The 9909-nt window shown below is 43.3% G+C and overlaps 1 pseudogene; it reads left to right on the forward strand.

The window, feature by feature from the left end:
• Positions 1-9195: 9195 nt before the first annotated feature.
• On the forward strand, positions 9196-9909 carry LOC146209950 (uncharacterized; annotated as a pseudogene).

Below are 9909 nucleotides of genomic sequence, written 5' to 3' on the forward strand. Positions count from 1 at the left end.
ATGACCCCAGTTGTGAGAAACGATCTCAGGAGCAAGCGTTACTAGAATTAATTCAAGAGAATCGTTGCTCTCGAGCAGATGCTTATGCCCTTCTTGATCGGAAAAGGCACACTTATGCCAACTGTGTGCGCCCTTCTACTCCAGACTTTGAGACCACGTTGTCTACCGCAATTGTGAAAACGGTTGAAAAAGCCCTTTCTGTCGTGGTTGACCGTATGCTTACCAGCTTTACTGAAGCTTTGTCTAGTATTGTTGGTAGCCAGTCACTTTGCCCACCTCAACCTGTGCTGACTCCAGCATCTATTTCATCTCAAACCTGTACTGAAAGTTCAAATGCAGATTCTCCTCTAGTGCTGGCTCAAGTGCACCCAATCGACAGTGTCCCTGTAGGCATTTCTCGCAAAAGTTTTTGCTCTAATGATGTTGAAATGGCATGGCCTACTCAAAAGCGCCGTGCCTCTAGCTCACCCTCTAAGTCCTCCATTTCTCAGACCAAAACTAAAAAAGGACCTTCCAAAGTTTCACAGCAAACCGATGTGTTAAAAGAGGCTATTGCGGCCTCAATTTTAGATAAGTAATCATGGCAGGTGTACAAGTTCTGCAGTGGAATTGTCGCTCTATTATATCTTCACTTCCAGATTTATATCTTCTCCTTTCAACACATAAACCAGACATAGTGCTTTTGCAAGAAACTTGGCTCTCCCCCGCAAAGTCATTTACCTTAAAGAAATATCATGTTTTCCGCGCCGATCGTGTAAACGGTAGGGGCGGTGGTTTATTAACTTTGATATCGTCAAAATTATGTCACCGGGCAAAAATAAGCAAAACAGTAATGAATCCTGAGTGTGAGATTTTGGCTGTAGATATCACATTGCCGCATTGTGGCCCTGTCACAGTCGCTAACGTCTACTGCCCCACAGGTGTACGTAGCACAGACTATTTTGACAGATTACTTACAAATTCTAATAGGGTAGTTATTGCAGGTGATTTTAACTCGCACCATACTCTTTGGGATAACTACTCCGACGCATGTGGACAGCTGTTATGGACGTGGATGTCGTCAAATGCTGTGCGCTGCTGCAATTCTCAGGCTATAACCTTCATGCGCGGAAATTCACAATCTGTCGTCGATTTATCCCTGGCAGCAGGTGGGATAGGTATTGGAGGATGGTCCACAGTAGATAGTGGTACGTCTAGCGACCACTTTCCAATAACATTTACCATCATGATGACCACAACACGAGATAGAACTTTGGACCGTAAACTAGTAAACAACGCCAAATATGCAGCTTCGCTACGCTCCTCCCTCAAATCAAACCTTTGTTCATGTAGGACCGACAAAGCACAAAAGGTATTTTCCTCAATCGCGAATGCTACTGTAGATTCCCAGTTCACTGTGCGGTCTACAGTAAACAATAAGTCGCCATCCCCATGGTGGAATGACGCGTGTGAGAAAGCCTTCCGCCGTAGAAAAGCAGCATGGAAAAGCCTCTCTTATAACCAGAGCCCAGTAAACTGGATAAACTACAAATTTTGTTCGGCGTCATTCAAAAGAGCCATAGCGCAGGGAAAGGACGAGTACAACGAAAATTTAAATAATTATTTGTCAAACCCTAAGCACAGGAAGGCTTTGTATCGTTTCATGGAACGAAATAGAAACTCGCACCTTTCACAGTCATTAAGTTCAGTAGTGTTGTCCCCACAGGAGGCAAAGGATGAGTTAGAACAAATTGCGCAAGGACTAGCATTACGTTTCCAGGAGCAGTGCAGAGTTCCCTTGCACGCTCCCATTTCCTGCTCAGAGTATGTTGAGGTTGATAGGTCAGAACTACTATCTGTGATTTCTTCCATGAGAAACTCGGCTCCAGGTTGGGACGGGGTTACGGTAGGTATGGTCAAAATTTTAGCAAATGATTTCACTCAGGATCTCCTGGATCTGGTTAATGAATCATTAGAATCTGCATGGCTGCCTCACGTCTGGAAAGTGGCGAAAATTATATTGCTCTTGAAAGACCCTGGTAAAGGATTTCATGTTGAAAACATTCGGCCGATAGCTTTGACTTCGAATCTAGTAAAATTAATAGAAAGAATTGTGCATGGCCGCCTCTCAAAGCATATCTCAGAGGTTAATGCTTTGAGTTCTTCCCAAATAGGCTTCCGCAATGGATGCTCAATATGGTCTGCACATGTAGATTTAGAAAGTAGGATTCGCCTTGCAATGTACAACAAGGAGGTATCAGCGTTAGTGACGCTCGATATTGCTAAGGCCTATGACAGCATTGAACATTCCATTCTACTAAACAAGTTGTCATTATTACGTCCTCAGTTCTACATTTATGCGTGGATCAGGGAATTTTTGAAAGGACGAGAATTTTTTTGCACTGATGGCACATTAACCTCAGACACCTATGCACAGTCAAGAGGGGTGCCTCAGGGTTCTGTGCTCTCCCCACTCCTTTTTAATATATTAATGTGCGATATTCCGGTTCATCCTGATGTCACTGTATATGTATATGCAGATGACATAGCATTCTTCGCCTCGGCAAAAGATATTCATGACCTATATCGTTCACTACAGGCTTACCTAAATGCACTTGAGGTCTGGTTTGACAAAATTAAATTGGTTTTAAATGTGTCCAAAAGTAGTGTGCTAGTTTTTAAAACCGTAACCCCCTTATATGTTTCGTTAAACTACCGCTCAGATGTCATGCCTCAAGTGGAATCTGTGCGGTATTTAGGCATTACGTATGATGCTAGTATGGATTGGAGGCTTCACATCAAGTCTAATGCTCGGAAAGGTGAACGTGCCCTTGGTAGACTGACACGGATAAGTAACAGGAAATTTGGTATGCGTCGAGATACTCTTCTACTTTTGTACAAAGCCTATGTGAGACCGATTCTGGAATTTGGCTGCATTCTTTTTTCTGGGTGTCCAAAATATAAGCTGCATCCTTTGCTGCTTTTAGAAAGACGGGCGCTGCGCCTCTGCCTAGGGCTTCCACAGTCAGTCTCTACCACTGTTCTGTACTTGGAGGCCCGCATTCCGGACCTTAACTCCCGTTTCCACCTTCTAACTGTCAGATCATTCTTGCGATCATTTGAGACTACTCCTGGTGTGGCTATACCTATTTTTGTGTCAAACCCCGCCCTCTTTCTCACTCACCAGTGGCCAAGGGTCTGCAAGCCCCAGGTTGTTTATACGCAGAGCATTTTAACAAACATTGGTGTGGACCTTGCTTCTATATGTCCTATTGGTTGCTCAACGTCCTTTGTGGATATAAATTATGATTCTATATTTCCATCTAATGTGAAGCACTTGCCCTCAAATTTAATATCCAGTCTCCTATGTGAACACCTTGAAAAGTTCCCTGATCACGCTGTAATTGCCACTGATGCGTCTGTGATTGCGCACAAAGCTGCGATTGGAATTTTTTCGGAGTCTCTTTCCTGGAGTTTTTCGGTGCGTGTCCCGGATTACACACCGATATTTCTAGCAGGGTTTATGGCAATTGGGCTAGCGCTACTAAAAGTTCCCTGCAGTCAATCAAAAATAATTTTTCTATCAGACTCTCTTTCTGTTTTGTTGTCACTGGAGTCAGCACGGGATGCTCAGTTGATCCGCTCACTAAAGTATTTCATACCGGGGTGGGTGAAAGAAATACGCTTCATCTGGGTCCCCGGACACAGCGGTATTTTTCATAACGAAACTGCAGATTTCCTGGCTAAATCAGCTCTTGATGCATCTGTTTCTTGTACCATTCCTAATATCACCATTTTTGGAATGTCCCGTTTCCAACGATATCAATACCTAGCCGCTACATGCAATGATTCTTTGCTATCTACAGCCGAATACCAGCATCTCACATACTCATGGAAAGTTCGAGCATGCAAATCACGGCAGTGTGAGGTTACGATGACTCTTCTGAGATGCAGGATTCCTCGCTTAAATCTTTATTTATGTAGATGCGGGATCATCCCCACAAACCTTTGTGAGGCTTGCGGTGAAATTGAAAATATCGATCACTTCCTTCTCGCTTGCCGAAGGTTTTCATATCAGAGGAGGGTGTATTTAGAAAGTCCAATTGCACGCTTGGGATTTACGTTATCGGTCCCGCTTCTACTCTCCTTCGGTGCGAGTGCGAAAGGATTTGCGTTGCCTCAAATTTGTCAGTACTTACATAACTACATAACAGCTACGGACAGATTCCCCTGCTAATTGCATTCCAAATTTACAAAACTACAAATTTTTGCATCATATTTTTTCATTCAATAACTTTTGTGATCTAAAACCTTTTGTTTTTGTTTAGTTGTCAATTACTTTATTACACTAATTCAGTTTGTGTAGGACATTTGGCAGTCCACACTGAACCCTGGCCAATCCCCCTTCGTGGGTATGTGCCAAATATCAAGGAAGAAGAAGAAGAAGAAGACCAATCACGAATCTGCAGCACACATTTTATCACAGGTAAGCTCTAATCAAGCAGTATAGTTGCTGTTGCGCAACAGTTTGCTTTCTATACTTTAATGAACCAGCGCAAAAGAATGCAATGAAGAGAATGTGAGCTATATGGACGGATTGGCTTACGTTCATGTAGCATCTTTGTGTTGTTTGTTGCGTTCTCATGCACTTGTCCATGGAAGTACGATAAGCTGATGAGCCGTCTAATATCGATGGAAAATTACAGGGAGGCCGTCAACTTTTATGGGCCATCACGACTACGCGCCTAATGTATTCTATTACAAGAGAACACCTGGTTAAGCTGCTGTGGATCGGTACAATCGTTCTTTGAAAAGACAGAAAGGTAAACCCGTGTTTTCCTTGCGACAATACTCCCCGTGGGTTCTGAAAGTCAGCACGCGGGATGTGCTCCAGCATGTTGTGAGTGCGGCAACGGTGCACTCGCTTGAGCGGCCGTGGCAATTAAGGTGGTCGTTCGTGTGAATCTCGGTTGTGTGTAGCAAAGAACGAGACGTCGCAGCGCTACCGCAAGCACTTTTGCAAATTCTGTAACAGCACGAAAAAAAAAACGAAAAGGAAAGCTGTCGTAGTTAATTTCAATAGTAAAGTGAACGAGAAACTGTTAGCTCTCGGCAGCGAGTCGGAAATCTCAAAGTTCGCGAATGTACCTTTGCTATGTTTGCAGAGTTGTACTAGCACTTCAGCATGGCACCGCCATCCATTAGTACCATATTTAAGATGTAGTCATTTCAGGTTTCGTGGTACTTAGCATCCCAATTTTTCAATACTCTTGATTTCACTGGCCATGTATGCTTCACCATTTGCTACCTGCGTTTCTCTGAATCCCAGAATTTCATTCCAAAGGCTGTTTGTGCAAAACCGCTGCATAATTAGGACAACATTTCAGGTGAACTTGCTGCCACACAGCTGCTTGCAACCGCTTTGCTGACACAAGGGAAAATTTCAGGGTATGTGCCATCAAACCTATAACATTATCACTGAGGGATATGTAGCCTAATGCTCTAAAATGCATGTTATGCTTCCGCTGGTTAGTTTACTGCAATGTTCTCTGGGAACTCATTCAGCATCTTAACACTCTGCTATATTTTTATACGGCAGCGAAGTGTCAGCTTTCTTCAAATGACAGACTAAACTATTCGAAGAATAGAGGTGCACTTTCAACCCTTTGTTCTAGCAGTCATTCCTTTTTATTTCTTTGCTGTGCTTGACTTAAGAAAGCTGAATTTGCAACTGGCTTCAAACAAGAGCAGAGTGGGCTTTGGTTATGGTGCATCAATATCAGACATATGTATATATGAAAAACATTCTTCACCCCTCAACGTCTGCCATGTGTTAATTGGCCCAGTGGGTTTTGTGCACCTGTTGCAGCAGTCATAAAAAGCATGCCATGTAGCCATCTGCAAGTTGAGGTTTGGTTTGGTTTGTAGGGTTTAACGTCCCAAAGCAACTCAGGCTACGGCGTCTCTCATAGCCTGAGTTGCTTTGGGGCGTTAAACCTCACAAACCAAACCAAACCAAATATCAACTCGCAGATGGCTACATGGCATGCTTTTTCTCACTGCTGCAACATGTGCACAAAAACCACTTGGCCAATTGACACGTGGGAGACGTTCCACATTCTCTGAATCGCGTGTGCAGACACGGGGAAAGCGCTCAGCTTTCTAACCGTGCAGATTGCCTGTATCACCATTTTGAGTTTTTTGTTCTTTCAGCAAAAGGTGGACTGTGACCAGAGTTGTAAGAGAAGATGGTTAGAGTTGTAGAGAGTGCCAGAACTGGGGTGGGCAAATGCACCTAATGAGACTTTTGTGAATGAGAATTTCGTTATGTTTTACTGTAAATGACAAGGTCTGTCAATAGTTGCAAGCAAACAGGAAGATAAATGCTGTGCACTAACTATCTGAAATCCCTGTTTGGTTGGCAGAGGATGCTGACATCACTGCAAGCTCCTCAAGAGAAAATGCCATGGCTCATGAAGATCTGCTGATGGATGCACACAAACCATGCCGCTTCTCTTCGCGAAGTAATATTCATATATTTACAGAATATTAGTACAGCTTGATACTTGCCAAAGCCAACAGGGGATTTAGTGGCAGTGCTTGGCAGCTGAGAGCAAGATTTTAAAAATACATGTAGCTTTGTACTTGCACTGAAATATAAAGAACTACACGATTCGTCAGGCGTATGGCATGTAGTTTTCTAGTGAATAGTGTATATAGAGCAACTCTTTATATCATTTTGTATACACCTCCTGAAACCAGTGTTTTGTGTATTTCGAAATGATAATCATTTTTTTTTATGTTTGCAGATGGTTTAGTACCTCCTGAAGAGCAACAAGCGCTAGCGGATTTGCGAATGCTGAACACATGAGTTCATGAATCACTCCTTTAGTAGGTCCTGATAGAGCGGTACTGTCATAGCAGTTATCTTTTTATATTTACAGGTAATGCTAACATCTCTTCTGTGCTGTCAGAAGATGGTGTATTGCTACCTGAAGAGCCGAAACTGCTAGAGATTTCTACAAATTATGAGTTCATCGGGGCACACAAGTTCTGATCCTGCCTTCACAGTCTTTTTGTGTTGCACCTCTTAGGTCTATATATATACAGTGACTGTTTTTGCATAACGCGCTTTGTTATTGAATTTATTACATAGCTTACCGAAGGCATGACAGAATATTTTCTAAGCGATAATGCATCATCTTTCGAAGCAGTGAACCCACGAAAAATTTTTCTGACTGTTTCTTCATAGTACATTTCTCCCACAAAAACAATAGTAGTCATAAAGGCTGCTTTAGTCTCGTTGATATAAACATGATCGAAAGCTTCCTGCTTCAAGATGGCAGGTATTAGGCAGCCAAAAAATAACAACACTGTCAGGGGGCGCCCGAACCTAACACTAATTTCAGGAGGTGTAGAGCACAGAAGGGTCTCCTGAGATGCTGCATTTGCATACCTCATTAGAAAATATCACGTCTAATATAAATGGTTTTCTTTTCGTTTCGCATTACTTGCAGGCACTAAGGAACAGCAACTGCAGGAGTGCAGTTGCTGTTATCCTCATTCATACACATTATTCTCATTCATGAGAAAGGGGACTCCAAGGACCTTAAAAATTACAGACCAATCAGCTTACTGCCTGTTACGTATAAGCTATTTACTAAGGTAATCGCTATAGAATCAGGACAATCTTAGACTGCAATCAAGCAAAGGATCAAACAGGTTTTCGGAAACGATACTCTACAATCAATCATATCTATACCATCAATAAGGTGATAGAAAAATTCTCGGAATGTAACCAGCCCTTATACATAGTATTCATTGATTACGAAAAAGCGTTTGATTCGGCAGAAACCTCGGCGGTGATGCAGGCAGTACGAAATCAGAAGGTAGACGAGCAGTACGTGAACGTGCTGGAAGATATATATAGTGGCTGCGCAGCAACCATAGTTCTGCATAAAGAAAGTAACAAAATTCTCATAAAGAAAGGTGTTAGGCTAGGAGACACAATCTCCCCAGTACTATTCACAGCTTGCTTAGAGGAAGTATTCAGAGACCTGGAATGAGAGCAATTCGGGATAAGGGTAGATGAATACCTCAGTAATCTGCGATTTGCTGATGACAATGTCTTGCTAAGCAACTCGGGGGATAAACTGCAAATAATGATTGATGACCTAGACAGAAAAAGTAGAAAGGTAGTCTTGAAAATCAATATGCAGAAGACTAAGGTAATGTTCAACAGCCTCGGGAAGGAACAGCAGTGTACATTAGGTAGCGAAGTACTGGAAGCAGTAGGCGAATATATCTACTCAGGACAGTTAGTAACCGCAGATCCGGGCCATGAAAAGGAAATAACAAGAAGTATAAGACTGGGATGGAGCACATTTGGCAAGCACTTGCAGATTATGTCTAGCAGCTTACCGGTATCGCCCAAGAGGAAAGTATAAAACAGTTGCATCTTACCTGTACTCACCTAGGGGCTGAAACGTGGAGGCTAACCAAGAGAGTTCTACTTAAGCTGAGGACACCCACAGGGCTATGGAGCGAAAATTGGTAGGGGTGACATTAAGAGATAGGAAGCGTGCAGAGTGGGTCAGAGAAATAACTCAAGTTGCCGACATTATAGTGGAAATTAAGAAGAAGATATGGGCATGGGCAGGACATGTAGTGCGAAGAGAGGATAACCGATGGTCGCTTAGGGTAACACACTGGATTCCAAGGGAAGGAAAGCATAGCAGGGGGCGGCAGAAAGTTAGGTGGGCGGATGAGGTTAAGAAGTTCGCAGGGGTCAATTGGATGCAGCTAGCACAAAACCGGGTAACTGGAGAAATATGGGAGAGGTCTTCGCCTTGCAGTGGGTATAGTCAGGCTGATGATGATGATGATGAGTTGTCAACAGCGCAGCTGTGGCAGAATGAGACAAATGGAGCGCGAACCAGCTGAACTACAAAAATAGTCCTTCGACCTGACAAAAAGAACCTCAAGCTAGAGAAAAAGCTTGATAACGTCGAGTCAAGGCTTCTGACCGTAAGAATACTTCATGATCCAAGTAACTCTATGCATTATACAGGACCTCCTAGCTTTGAAGTTTTCAAGAGCGTATTTGGTTATTTATGCAACCGCTCCAATGATATGTCCTACTGGGGCACTGGCAAAAAAGGCAAACGTGACCTTCGTGGCCAGCTAAAAGAATAGGAGCTGGTCAATGAGTTATTCATGATGGTAGTGCGCCTAAGAAGAGGAATGTCTGGCAAAGAGCTTGCCCGCAATTTTCTCATGTGCGAGCGCCAGCGCAGCCGCATTTTCATTGCATGGGTGAACCTACTTCAACGAGAGCTGAAAACACATACCACACTGCCAACCCGAGAGGCCCTCAAAACGCCCCTGCCCAAGTCCTTTCAAGGGTTTGAGGACACATGCCTGATTCTGGATGCAACAAAAGTCCGAATCCAACGACCATCATCACTGAATTTTGTTCACCCTACAAACACTACAATACGTACAAAGTGCTTGTAGGGTGCACACCTGATGGGTACTTGGCATTTGCATCCCACCTTTGGGGTGGTTCTGTATCTGATGTCTATCCTTGAAAGCACTGGGTTGCTTATCAGTTAGTTGAAGGAGATACCATAATGGTAGATAAGGGCTTCACCTTTCCCTACATACCAGGAGGAGTGACCATTTATCGACCCCCATTTAGGGAATGGCATGAAAAACAGATGCCACCAGCAGCACAGTTCATGACACACGGCGCATTGCCTCTGCGAGAGTACATGTTGAACGGGATATTGCACTTGGGAAAAGCTTTTGGATATTAGATCGGCCAATCGCGATTACTATATGACTGACATCGAGGACCGTGTTTTGCAGGTTTGTTGTTACCTGAGCAATTTCCTGAACCCACTAATCAAAGATGAAGGCGCACCATAA

Source organism: Amblyomma maculatum, chromosome 1 (assembly GCF_055883805.1).
Source record: "Amblyomma maculatum isolate TAMU_Amacu chromosome 1, ASM5588380v1, whole genome shotgun sequence".
NCBI classification, from domain to species: Eukaryota; Metazoa; Arthropoda; class Arachnida; order Ixodida; family Ixodidae; genus Amblyomma; species Amblyomma maculatum.